At 40.0% G+C, this 14730-nt stretch overlaps 1 long non-coding RNA gene across 1 annotated transcript in view; it reads left to right on the forward strand.

The window, feature by feature from the left end:
• LOC117811056 overlaps window positions 1–8147 on the forward strand; it is a 36678-nt gene extending 28531 nt beyond the window's left edge. The window contains exon 5 of the long non-coding RNA XR_004630920.1: window positions 8059–8147. This is a non-coding gene — a long non-coding RNA (uncharacterized LOC117811056). The remainder of the gene's footprint in view (window positions 1–8058) is intronic.
• Window positions 8148–14730: the final 6583 nt, after the last annotated feature.

A 14730-nucleotide genomic window follows, 5' to 3' on the forward strand; every position in this document is an offset into this window, starting at 1 on the left:
TTTCGTAGGTCACTGGCCCGGACTCAAAGAAGACACGCAGTTTAGCTGGTGGTGGCGTCTGGAACCGTATTCCTTTATCCCGAAGCATCCTCCTGATCTGCGCATACGCCTTCCTCTTAGCGAGCGTTTCAGCTGGGTAGTCATGATCGAAATAAATCCTCCGTTGGCCGAGGAAAATCTCCTTCTTCTTCCATGCTTAGTGTAGGACCAGTTCTTTGGTCCTAAACTCCTGAAAGTATACAATCACTGAGCTGGTTTGCGCGTCTTGGGGGGGTTTCGGGCCGAGAGCTCTGTGGCACCGCTGTATTCCGAGTTCAATTTCGGCGAGGGGCTCCAACTCTTTTCTGATAAACTCGGTGACAAACTGTTGGATGTTATTACTTTCGATCCCCTCGGGGAAGCCGTACATGCGGATATTATTACGCCTCAAGCGTGCCACCAGGTCAGTCAGCTTCCGCTGCAGACTTTCCTGTACTTGTAGTGACTGACTTAGTGCCTCGTTGCAATCCGCTGACCACTCTTCAATTTCGGCAATTCGACCCTCGGCCTCACCCACTCTCTCTGTTGTAGCTTTAAGGTCGGTTACCACTTCACCTAGCTTCTGTTGAATTACGTCTCTGAAATCAGCAAGTTCCTTTTTCAAATCATCTCGGAGTCTGCTCCCGAATTCACCGAATTGAGACTTCATCTCCATTGTTAGTGTCTTTATAGCTTCGCGGATAGTGGCAAAGCCATCTTCCTCAATTACCGTTAGCTCAGTATTTTGCCCGGGTCCGGCATTAGGCTCTCCATGTTCCTCGGTCATGGCCTCTTCGGTCGTCGCAACGTCGTTCTTTTCTGCTTTCGTTGATTGCCTTCCCTTCTTCCTTCTTGTGTTTTTCCCCTCCATAATTAGTTGTAATAAATTTACAGAGTATTTTTCGATTAAACTGGGGGATAAACTCCGACCGACTGGGAGGGATTTTTTATGCAGCCATTCGCGTCAGCACCCTCCAAGAGACAACAACCTTGTAATAGTGAAGGGGGTATTTGTCCATAAATACAATTAATGGAGGGCATCATTAAAAGACATATTTTAAGAAAGTGATGCTCTTGGTGCGTCTTTATAAACTGTAAACATGGCTGCTAAAAACAAACCACAGACACACACACTACTCAGAGCACAGGAAGGTAGGTGCTCAGGAGCTGCTGCACCTCCTAATCACGAGGGGAGGAACACAGAATGTTTAAATAATTCACTATTAAATACCTTCTGAAATTTTGTTAGTAAAATTACTCCAGCATATAACAGAATTTGTCCGAAAACACATGGAAAAATGAATTTAAAACAGTGAAAATATAACCGTTTTCTGATGTGACAACAGTCATCAGGTCAGCTCAAGGGGCAAAGGGTCAGTGCAAGTCAACCTATCTTGGGAGACTTTGGCTGAAGTAAGACTTGAACATTGTTGCAGAAACTAATATTAGATTGTTTCTTTTCTGAAAGTGTGTAAGCGGTTGTTCTCGACACTAAAGTGGCTGAAAACATGGTTATTGAGTACTATGGCTCAAAAGGACTAACACACAGGGCTGTACTGCATGTCTGTCAGGATATTTTGGACAGGTTGGACAATAATCTTTGTGCAGCACACAGAGGAACGAAAGGCCACTTTTGGCATCTTCTATTGAAGTAAGTTACCCATAATTTTGATACTTTTGTTCTTAAACATGTTTTTGTTAATACTTTAGGCTATAACTGAATGTTGCAAAACTTAATTGTGGCACATAGCCAAACATAACAACATTCGAACCATAAATAGTGAATGGCCTTAGAATAGCTTAGTTCTTCAGCGATTAAGACAGCGTACTGTAAAAAAGAAAAGACTGAACATAAGAACCTGATGGACTGTCGATTATTTAACTGGTGTATATTTATTATAAGGTACGGCTTGTATGTAGTGTTTGTGAAAGCTGCCACAGACCTCCACATTTTGTTTCTTCATGTGAAGTCTTTGTTCCTTTTCATATGAAGGGAGTTATGTTGATCTCGTTTGAAAGTCGTTTGCAATATTAAAGTGATTACATTTTTAACTTTATTTTGAAGATATATTTGATATGATTTTGGCGATCGTTTACTGTCATTGTAATTAAAAGTAACTCAAAAGTGTTGAAGGTGTGCAAGTGTGTGCGCATGCACAGTCATACACGCATGCATCTGTTCCGTGCCGCACCCCTTTAACGAAAACATTTTCCCACATGCATTGCTTAGGGAGGCTTTCTGGCACACTCTTAATAGGCTACCTTTTATCAACCAGATGCTAGCCAGTGAGCTAACATTTTTAAGGGTCAGCTCCTTCAAACAAAGACGTCTCTGTGCCGGATGACATTTGAAGACCGCTAAAGTCCAATTTAATGTGAGGGAAATTTATGATTACAAAACAGAACTTTGATCCACGACACCATATTCCTAAGATAGAGCTGTTATTAAAGTTAACATCTTTATTACATGTCACAAAGTTAATGATTAACATTAGGATGCTAACCTTGGAAGACAAGGCCACGGTTATGTCAGACAATACCATCTAAAACAGCACCGAACAACCAGACTTCTATATAGTCATAAAGGTAACCCTTCAGGAAGTGCTCAGTGTTCTGTAGGGTTTTATAATTGAATGTCAACTGAATATCACCATCTTGCTGTGAAACAAATCTACATACGGGTACAATTAAAATAACCTGAACCTGAAATATACATTGGCATAAGAGAGTTACCTACCAGGGGTGATTTTAGACTCAGCCCCTAGGGAGATGTGATATGGAGAGGTTCTTGCAAGTGTATGAACCTACAGCTAAACCTCTCATTCACTGAACATTTATTTTCCTACATATGATATTTCTATTCACAACAATAATACAAAATAACATATTTTGCACCAAAAAATATTTACGAAATTGAAAGATAGATTATGCTTTTTTTTTTGCAAAGGTAATGAAAAGTACTATTATTATAGTTATTTTAATGTATTTCATAAAAAGTATGATTCTGTCTTTTTAGCACTTTGTATTTCTTTTTGTAGAAAATATAATATAAACTTACTTTGCTGAGGTGCAAGTTTCCTGCTTTGTCTTCTTATTTAACTTTTCTTATATTTATTATTTATTATTCGAAATCATATTGTGTCATGTCATGTAAAAAAATACAAAGCCTATAGTAAGTTATCATTTGTGATTATCAAACACCAAGACAGTTATGGACAACTTTAAAATAAGTGGTTGTTAGATGTAATTTAGTGATACCTTCAACAGTGAACCATGGTTAGAGAAAAAAAAAAAAAATCAAATATCATTATCAGAAGTTCAGTAAAATAACTTGGAATTAGTTTGTCAGTCTATATAAATGGGTTAAAAAATAAAATACATCAAGAATATAACTATTAATTGTGAGGCTTTTTTTCTCCCATAGGAGATAAACCCAAACAGTAACCTGACGATTGGAACCAAGATGTTCAAAATTTATACTCACAGCATCTGCATCTGTCCATCTTACTCTTGAAAGTTTGGTGGTCTTGTCACTGTGAAGGTCTGGTCACTGTGCAGGTCTTGTTACTGTGCAGGTCTTGTCACTGTGCAGGTCTTGTTACTGTGCAGGTCTTGTCACTGTGCAGGTCTTGTCTGTCTTCTGATGTCCATCCCATGGATATTTATTATAGCCTGCTTCCAGCTCCCTCCCCTTAAATACACACCAGCTGTTAATAACCAAAATCTCACCAATCACAGATGAGAAATAAAATGTGAGTGCAACAAACCTAGGGGGATGAGCATGAGTAAATAGGCAATTGTTTTTGGTAACTGAGAACCAAAAACATCATTCATACAGCACATGTAGTCTATAGTGTCATAGGGTGTAGGCTCATGTTATCACATCCTGTTTCAGGTATGTTTTTATTTTTTGTAATGCAAAGACGGACAAAGACACAAGTACAATAATATAGAATAATGTGTGTTCAGAGAAGTAAAAAAAAGTTCTTGAAAGTGAAGCACAGTGAAAGATGAGACTTGAATCACGGAAATGAGTGTTTGCTCATTAGGCTGTGTTGGAAATTATAATTGGTAAGAACTTCACATGAAGCTTCCTAACTCAAGTGTAGTGAGTTGAATGAGATTATTCTAATACCTAAAAGAGTTTCAAAAATTAAAGGATCCAAACTCCATTAGTAAATCAAATAATTCCTTTTCTTAAAAAAAGTAAAACAGTTGACATGATGCTTTCATTCTTTGTTGTTTGTCTTTTCTTCTTTACTGTATCTGTACATTTCTTCTTTGTTGCTGCAGCCCAACCAGGTTCAGGTTGCAGTGGCAACTGCCTTGTTGACGATCAGGATGCCTTCCCAGAGCGGACAAGATTTGTCATCCCCCTAGCGTGTCCTGAGTCTCTAAAGGCTTCTGTTACTTGCTCATGCGCCCAAAAGACAAAAAAAATCCACTTCAGGTATTTTTGGATCAAGCAGCACCTCTATTCTTGGTGCTGTTCACTTGTCTGAGGTCAAATCCTTATCTCCAAGGAACCCCCCCCTCCTTTTGCCTTAGTGAAAGTTAATAACCGTTGTCAAGGGGTTTTGACAATCAGAATCAAGCCTCTTACACAGCCGGAAGATCAGTAAGAGAGCTGGGTAATAATGTGTCTTAATGACTCCTTAAAACAACTTATTTATGCTGAGCCTACTACAACTTTCCATTGTGGACTGAGGATGGACAAAGGGGGATCAAAATTGTAGCAGTAGAACTAGAAACAATGTTTTGTTACACAGGCACAAGTGGAACAATAAATGTTCCGTGCCATTCATATGAAAAGACAAAAATGGTGTCTTGACTTGTTTAAATGGTTAACATTTTAAGCTTCTACCAAAGCAGACACAGAGGTCTTTTTATAGTTCATTGACTTCAACCCATGTACACAAAAAATACACACCCTTAGTTAATAAAGATTATTGCTTGCTTTGCCAGGGCTATGTTATCTGCAACCTGGTCTGTTGGCCGATAACCTTTTCTGCCACGGATGCCACCTGTTCAGTGGCCAACTGTCTCTCCAGCAGTCACCAACCTCTTATTGGCGGCACCTGATTTGCTCCTCCATTTCATTTAAGTCTGACCGATGTCTCTTCGGATCTTTGCAATCCATTGTCTGAATTTTTTTTATATTTAATGTGTATACACAAGGGAATTACATTGTCCTTTTGATGGTGGTGTTTGAGCTTCCCAACCTGAATGTGACATTAGAGGACAATTGCAGCTGTGTGCATATAGTGACTTGGGACTGGGCCTTAATGTGGGCTACAGGAACTTTCTGCTATACTCAGGGATTAAAGCAAAAAAAAATAATTTGACTGAAAAATGTTTTGACACCAAATCATACTACCCGACCATCAACCCACCATGCCACACATGTAAGAGCCTTTTTTTCCTGCCTATCGGTCACTTCCCAAAGGTTTTCACCTAAAAAGGAGTATACCGTGTACATGCCTTTAGCCATAGGACATGTACACAGTATACTGTCCTCTAATACAGGGGTTCCCAAACTTTTCAGCCTGTGACCCCCAAAATATAGGTGCCAAAGACTCGGGACCCCACTGTCCCTCAAAGTGATTTAATGTGGCTTCATTTAGCTGGTCTGCAGAAAGTGACCCTACCTACCTATATGAGCATGTGGCTGTGTTTCCTGTGCTGTTATGAATTACCTGCTGCTACTGATGCTTTTGGTAATTCACTGTTCACTAAACTTAGGAGTCATCTGGCAAAAAGAAAGGCAGAAAACTCATTGTACTTTATATTTTCAAGCTTTTATTTCAAGTTTAGCTACTATTTTTGTCCATATTTTTTACTATAATGGGTAAAATGTACTATTTTCAGATAACTTACAAAAAAAAAAACATTCTGGAAGACATCTCACGACCCCCCATTTGTGTCTCGTGATCCCGGAGGGGGGTCCCGACTCACACTTTGTGAACCCCTGCTCTAATAGTGTAAAGTGTTTGGCAGGGAGGAGGTGTGCTGCAGAGCACGGACAGCGGCTTTGTGTGCATCCTCTAACTGATGGCGCATTAGGACTGCACCACGTACCGACAGGCTGTCCATTCTCCCCCACTTCATTTAACCAAGCCCATCTCTTTTATATCCAAGCCCATCTCCACTTAGTTTTGACAGTTTTGTCAATGGTCAAAACGTCGGAGCCTTCTACAACAAACAAGGCGTCCATGCTGGCATACTAAATTAGCTTAACCTGAAAAACACTCAAAGTACTAAGAACTGGATCTAAGAACTGGAAACACCCTCGAGGGCAGTAGAGACTTTGTCGGTCCAACTGCTGTCAAAATTCAAATAAAAAGAAGCCGGCCGCTGACTACGGCTACAGAATAAGGCAGACACGGCCGCTTCTGTCGAGTCCTCATAAACTTATTTTTTATCACAAATTCATCCAAAAAAATCACGAAGCCATAAAAGATAAGAAGATGTAAAGGTTAGCTTGCGCTATACGCTATTGGGTACTATAACTCTTCTTCAACATTAACTTCAGAGACTCAATAATGAATAAAAACGTACTGTAGGAGCCGCTCTCAGAGTACCCCTCATCTGTCCTCGTTTAGTAATATATTTCCACAGATAACGTTAGACCATTCCACCCGTGTTAAATTTCACCAGGTTCTGATGATCTTGCAAATAAGCATTCTCGCACCCGGGCCGGCCCATCGCACATTGACACATGACCCGCCCTGCTCTGTCTCTGATTGGTTGAAACAATGGCTCTGGCTAGCTGTATTTGTTGAAAGCAGTGCAGTTCAATAGGATAGCCTTAATGGGACCACAACAAAGCACACATGGAGTTTTTTCCTCTCTCATTTTCCAAATGACAGAAATCCATTATGGCGACGGAGAACTTTAATCCATGTATACTTTTTGTCTTTTAGATCTTATTTTCTGCCCATGTTTTAAATACTTTGACAAGTTGCAGTGTACTAATGAAACCAAAACCAAAAATCCTGAGACAACATAAACAATGCTGCAGTAGTCACCATGTAATGTTCACAAGATAACCAAGATGGTGGGCAAAGCATAGTCTGACTCTATGATGTATGATTTGCCTTCATATCAATGCATGTAAATAGACATCACAGTATCAACAGATAAGTGGAAAATAACGTGATGGGAACAGAAAAGAGATTAAAGAAGCTTCATTGCACTGGTCACATGACATATATGTCTTCACCCTGTCCACTAGCTTGCAGTGAATGTTCCTGACTTTTACCTGTTGTTGTCACATCAGCTCACTCGGACAGCCTGTGGAAATTTTACAAGAGGGCTTGCAGGGCCAAAAATATTGATGAGTCAATTCTGAGCCCGTCTTATACTTGTCTTTTCTGTACATCAACTTGGTGTTAAAATTAAAAACAATTAGCAAGCAATTAGCATGCTAGTCGCTAGAATAAGAAAAAACACAGTAAGACACAATTTAAGCCTACCTTCCTCCTTGATGGTAATATCCACTCTACAAACTCATGATAATCCCATTAGTTTGTTTCAGATTTCTTAATCAGGACATCTCTCCATTATAAAGGGGCTTACATTACTCCAACCGTGGTGAGAAATGTACACCCCTCAGCTAAGCCTTGGTTAAGAAACATACATTTCAAAATCATCACTCCAGTATGGTTTCCACACCATGTTTTCTCTCAAAACGCACAAAGGAGTCACATTATATTAAAATATATGTGCTACCAAGATGTCAAAGATTTAGTAAATTTAGTGTTGCAGCAGCCCCTCCAGCTGTGCTGCTCAAAGCACGGTTGCCAGGTCTCATTCAAAACCTACCTCTGAGGTTTCTTATTGCATTAAAACCATTAAAACTATCTAAACTTTAAGACATTTTTCTCAGTTTCACTATTTGTGTATTTACTGCACTTTGCCTTTGTAGGGCTGTACAACTTCTGCATGCTGAAATGCACTTCACACCATCCTTCTTGCAGCTGTATGGTTGCTGCAGTCCCTGTTAATATTACAGCTTGTCGGTTGGATTATCTCCTTTAGGAACCATTGGATGTACTGTTTGAACTGGCTCATAACTGTGAACTCCTTCCATCCATCCATCATCTCTGGGGTCTGGCATCAAGTCCTGGGTTTGGAGATTGGCACAGATGCTATGCAGCTACAACTACAGAGTTCAACTGGTTGAGGTATACCGACTTTTACTCAGAGATTCAAATTAAAAAATGCTGCTTCCTCAATGACAAGAAGGCCCGACCACATCCAGCATATCAAAAACTCCTGCTGTGAGCTATAGATTTGACAACAAGGGCAAAGTTCATGGAAAACACTTATAAAAGAGTAAGATCATCCACCTCTTCTCTTCAGCATTCGGGGGACATCAGATCACCGTGGAGCAGTGTGACAATGATGCTGACGCTCTGATGGAGAGGGCGGCATTTGCTGCTGCAACAGGCGACTATGATGAAGTTAGTGAAATATTCTGTTATATCTCTAACAGAGGTGTCAGGTTAGCATAGGAATTTGTACAGCAAATACAAGTGGCACCAAACATTTTTTTTGCAGGATCTTGCATCAGATCATTTTATCACGCAGCGTTCAGCTTCAACAAAGGTTTTGGTGTTCCCCCAAGTTGTTTTGCACAACCATTTTATTTGATTGTTTTCACTTTATGTATTGGATTTTAAACAGTAAGGACATGGTTATAATAATTACAGGTGTAATTAGGTAAAGTGAAACACTCTGACACAAACAGAGTATGAATGGAAAAGACCTAAAGAAAACAAACAAATTAAATAAATGAAATAATTTGAAACTGCTGTTTGTATTCAAATGCCTCTAATAATGCCTTGGTCCTTAAATAGTTAGATTTAAAGAGACAACAACCTTGTAATAGTGAAGGGGGTATTCGTCCATAAATACAATTAATGGAGGGCATCATTAAAAGACATATTTTAAGAAAGTGATGCTCTTGGTGCGTCTTTATAAATTGTAAACATGGCTGCTAAAAACAAACCACAGACACACACACTACTCAGAGCACAGGAAGGTAGGTGCTCAGGAGCTGCTGCACCTCCTAATCACGAGGGGAGGAACACAGAATGTTTAAATAATTCACTATTAAATACCTTCTGAAATTTTGTTAGTAAAATTACTCCAGCATATAACAGAATTTGTCCGAAAACACATGGAAAAATGAATTTAAAACAGTGAAAATATAACCGTTTTCTGATGTGACAACAGTCATCAGGTCAGCTCAAGGGGCAAAGGGTCAGTGCAAGTCAACCTATCTTGGGAGACTTTGGCTGAAGTAAGACTTGAACATTGTTGCAGAAACTAATATTAGATTGTTTCTTTTCTGAAAGTGTGTAAGCGGTTGTTCTCGACACTAAAGTGGCTGAAAACATGGTTATTGAGTACTATGGCTCAAAAGGACTAACACACAGGGCTGTACTGCATGTCTGTCAGGATATTTTGGACAGGTTGGACAATAATCTTTGTGCAGCACACAGAGGAACGAAAGGCCACTTTTGGCATCTTCTATTGAAGTAAGTTACCCATAATTTTGATACTTTTGTTCTTAAACATGTTTTTGTTAATACTTTAGGCTATAACTGAATGTTGCAAAACTTAATTGTGGCACATAGCCAAACATAACAACATTCGAACCATAAATAGTGAATGGCCTTAGAATAGCTTAGTTCTTCAGCGATTAAGACAGCGTACTGTAAAAAAGAAAAGACTGAACATAAGAACCTGATGGACTGTCGATTATTTAACTGGTGTATATTTATTATAAGGTACGGCTTGTATGTAGTGTTTGTGAAAGCTGCCACAGACCTCCACATTTTGTTTCTTCATGTGAAGTCTTTGTTCCTTTTCATATGAAGGGAGTTATGTTGATCTCGTTTGAAAGTCGTTTGCAATATTAAAGTGATTACATTTTTAACTTTATTTTGAAGATATATTTGATATGATTTTGGCGATCGTTTACTGTCATTGTAATTAAAAGTAACTCAAAAGTGTTGAAGGTGTGCAAGTGTGTGCGCATGCACAGTCATACACGCATGCATCTGTTCCGTGCCGCACCCCTTTCACGAAAACATTTTCCCACACGCATTGCTTAGGGAGGCTTTCTGGCACACTCTTAATAGGCTACCTTTTATCAACCAGATGCTAGCCAGTGAGCTAACATTTTTAAGGGTCAGCTCCTTCAAACAAAGACGTCTCTGTGCCGGATGACATTTGAAGACCGCTAAAGTCCAATTTAATGTGAGGGAAATTTATGATTACAAAACAGAACTTTGATCCACGACACCATATTCCTAAGATAGAGCTGTTATTAAAGTTAACATCTTTATTACATGTCACAAAGTTAATGATTAACATTAGGTAGCCTGGGGTAGCTTTCCATTAGTCACAACAAAAAGACACTATGCTGTTAGTTAGAAAGAGGGACCCTGCCCTCGGATCAGTCTAATCATGTTTTATCACAGCAACCAGAGAGGTTTAGAGAAAAAACCTTTTGCATTTACAGTGAGGGGACAACAGTATGACTGTGAAATTGAAACAAACACCACACTGCCTAGCAGGATCCCAAGTACCTCAAAAAGAGCAATCATTAGTGTTAATTTTGATTAGCATGTCTGTCAGTTGATGGCTAGCATGTACATAGGAACTGATTCAAACTGATGCAATCACCTTTTTTCTTTTGACCTAACTGAGACATATTTTAACTTTGATCGTTCAACAATGCTAACTTAGTGTTTCAACTGTTGCACATCCAATCCTCTCAAAAATGTGGATGTGTGGAGGATCCTGACACATAATATTTAGGAGATAACAAAGCTGTTTTTATCTGCAGATAAAACAGAGATCAAACACTGAATTTTTTTTTTAATCAAGAAATGTCCTTACTTTGAAGCATGCTAACCTTGGAAGACAAGGCCACGGTTATGTCAGACAATACCATCTAAAACAGCACCGAACAACCAGACTTCTATATAGTCATAAGGTAACCCTTCAGGAAGTGCTCAGTGTTTTGTAGGGTTTTATAATTGAATGTCAACTGAATATCACCATCTTGCTATGAAACAAATCTACATACGGGTACAATTAAAATAACCTGAACCTGAAATATACATTGGCATAAGAGAGTTACCTACCAGGGGTGATTTTAGACTCAGCCCCTAGGGAGATGTGATATGGAGAGGTTCTTGCAAGTGTTGGAACCTACAGCTAAACCTCTCATTCACTGAACATTTATTTTCCTACATATGAGATTTCTATTCACAACAATAATACAAAATAACATATTTTGCACCAAAAAATATTTACGAAATTGAAAGATAGATTATGCTGTTCTTTGCAAAGGTAATGAAAAGTACTATTATTATAAGTAAAAGAGGAGCTATGGGAGAATCAACACTGGATAAAAAAACTGATTGTATAAGTTGCTGTAATACAGTCACTAACCATATTCTATCATTCTGGATTTGTTCATTATTGAAACATTTTCATTATGTAAACTATGTCTGTTCTTTTCTCACCATTTAAAAACATGTCTGTTAAATGTTTTGAGTTTTTTAAACCTCTGAGTTTTTCTGAGAGAATGGATTTTCCTCTACATTATGACAAGTCTCTTAGAATTGAGTGTTTAGCTCCTGTTACCTTTGAAAACAAATGTCAGCCCACTCACTCACTGTCATAAGATGCACACAGGTCTGAGCACTACCTGTTAATATTAAACAGGATGCTGTATTATTGCAGGTCATGACACACGTTAGCTAGAACCACCTGAATAAGGGAAGGTTAATATCTAGATGCTGCACAAGTATGTATAATCTGTGATATTTGATGCTTCCACATTTTAGTGGCTTCCTGTCCTGTTGAAAGCTTGTGCAACCCACTGCTTCCTGTCGCTCTCGTATTTGTCTGTGCATACAGTCCGATCATGACTTTTGGGTTAAACCAAACCAACTGAGAGACAGAGGGGGGTTGCCTTTTTCCTGTATGGATTTGGTAGAGTAATATGTTTAACTTTATTGATGTATCAATATTTAATTTATCAAATTGATATCTAGAATATAAGATTAACAGGTTTAAAAACTCCATGCTGAATTAAGAAATTTGTTTGTGCTTATGACCCTGTAATTATTTTTTAAGGGGTGCTGGGATGACAGATGGGATGAAATTTAGGGCAGCTTCAGCACCCCTAAAGAGGGTCAGTGGTGGATAAAGTACACAGTGCATACATTTCATGTCTGTTTCTGTTTTTTTAACTTTCACTATGATAATGTTTTGGTGTTTTCTTACCGCTGAGCGAGACATGAGCTGAAGTAGGGCAAAACACAAATGATGTGCTGAGGACCGGTTTCGAATCAGTCACAATCATATGGTCGCGAATTAGCGGCACTTGTGCATGTGAGCGGGGGCGTCGTTTGGGAGGAGCTCCGACGGGAGGGGGGAAAGGGGTTAGACCATGTTTGTGTCAAACTCAAGGCCCTCGGGCCGAATCCGGCCCGCGGTGGCATTATCTTTGGCCCGCGAGATAATATGAAATTATTTATAGAGCTGGCCTGACGGTATTTTGCACGCACCACCAAAACTACAAGTCCCACAATGCACTGCATGTCAATCGAGGGCCCGCCCGCATGCGAGGGCCCGCATGCGAGGGCCCGCATGCGAGGGCCCGCATGCGAGGGCCCGCATGCGAGGGCCCGCATGCGAGGGCCCGCATGCGAGGGCCCGCATGCGAGGGCCCGCATGCGAGGGCCCGCATGCGAGGGCCCGCATGCGAGGGCCCGCATGCGAGGGCCCGCATGCGAGGGCCGTTACCTGACTCCGCTCATCATCAGCCTTATGAAGCTAGTCACCTGCAGTCAACTTTCAGCTATCCCTCTCCCCAAAAATGGCCAAACAAAAGGTGGACTTTGAAAACAGGGGGGTTCAAGACAGGTGGGAGGCAGAGTATATGCATGTGCGTAACAGAGGAACTTTTGGGATTAAGATCAATGCATGGCACAACTACGGGGAAAGATCTCTTTGAAGAGGTATCCAGATGTGTAAATGAAATGAGGCTGCCTTTGGATAAACGTGTGGGACTGACGACGGATGGAGCGCCCGCGAAGTGCAGGCAAAAGAGTGGATTAGTGCGGGAGGAAAACAGCGCAGGTGAGCTGACAGTTTATCACTGCATCATACATCAGGAATCATTGTGTGGCAAAGCCTTGAAAATGGACCATGTGATGAGCACCATAACACGAGCAGTTAACTTCATAAGAGCCAAAGGTTTAAATCAGCGCCAGTTCAAGTCTTTTCTGGAGGAGCACGGTTCAGAATATGGTGACTTGCCCCATCACACAGAGGTGCGATGGCTAAGCCAAGGAAAAGTGCTGAAAATGTGTTTCGAGTGGCGTGAGGAGATCTGTCAGTTCATGGAGAGCAAAGGGAAAGACACAACAGAGCTCAGAACTCACATGCGCTCAACCTGCAACTTCAGGGGCGGGGCCATGTGATCACAGACATGTACGCTGCAGTGAGGGCTGTTAAAACCAAGCTGCGCCTGTGGGAGACGCAGATGCTGCAAGAAAACTTGAGCCATTTTCCGTGCTGCCAAACTACCTGTGTGAACAACTGTTTTCTTTGATGAAGTTAAACAAAACATCTCACAGGAGTCGTCTTACTGATGAACACCTTCACTCAATCCTGAGGATTTCCTCAGCTCAGAGCCTGACCCCAAACATTGATGAACTTGCATCCAAGATGAGATGCTGAGTATCTGGCTTAGACTAGTGTGCATCACATAGCAGCAGACTGAGCTTTAATGTTTCCTTTTTGCACTTTTTCTCACTATCACAGGGCAATTTTGTTTTTTCTTTGCAGATTTTTTTTGCTAATGTTGTTTGCCTGTGAAAAAATAGAACGAAATTAGTAAAGCTCATTCATTAGATAAGCTGCAGATGAGCAATAAGAAATGAATGCAACATATTTTTCATTTATTTAATGTTTATAGGCAATAACTTAAGCTTTGCTAGTTCAATGTTCAATATGTGCAATAAGTTCACTTCAATAAGTTTTGCAATAAACATTAAACCAGTCCGGCCCTTGACTTGCACCAAATTTTTTATTTTGGCCCTCTGTGTATTTGAGTTTGGCACCCCTGGGTTAGACGGAGTCCTGAGGAAATGCTACATTCAAATTCATGGTAGGTTTCCGTGGCTACCAACCCTAGCTTTAAGTACAGTACTCAAAGTACATTTACTTAGTCACTGTCCACCACTGAAGAGGGTCAAACAACGCCCATGGTACCTACAGCTTCATATTTTGAATGATGAGGCCACTGACATCAATGCTGTGTTTAAAAAGTTGGAAAAAAAACATTGAATCTGTAAACACAAATGACAGATAAAGACAAGCATCTCCTCAGTGCACTGTATCATCAGTCGTGTGATGTCTAGACAAGTATGCTTACTCACAGGTTTCTACCTGAAATGCTGTGAAGTGCTTTGGTCATGTAGGAAAAAGATTGGATCTTCAAATCTAATCTTGTCTTGATGTTGGGTCTTTCTAAATATTATAACAAAGGTCTGGACCTGCTCTTTTATCCCACTTTACCCTAATTGTCTTGAGATAACATTTGTTTTTAATTTACAATGAAGGGACAACAATATGACAGTATAATTGATAGTTAGATACTTTATGGAAGTGCAACAA

The sequence above is a fragment of the Notolabrus celidotus genome, chromosome 4, assembly GCF_009762535.1.
Source record: "Notolabrus celidotus isolate fNotCel1 chromosome 4, fNotCel1.pri, whole genome shotgun sequence".
Taxonomy (NCBI): Eukaryota; Metazoa; Chordata; class Actinopteri; order Labriformes; family Labridae; genus Notolabrus; species Notolabrus celidotus.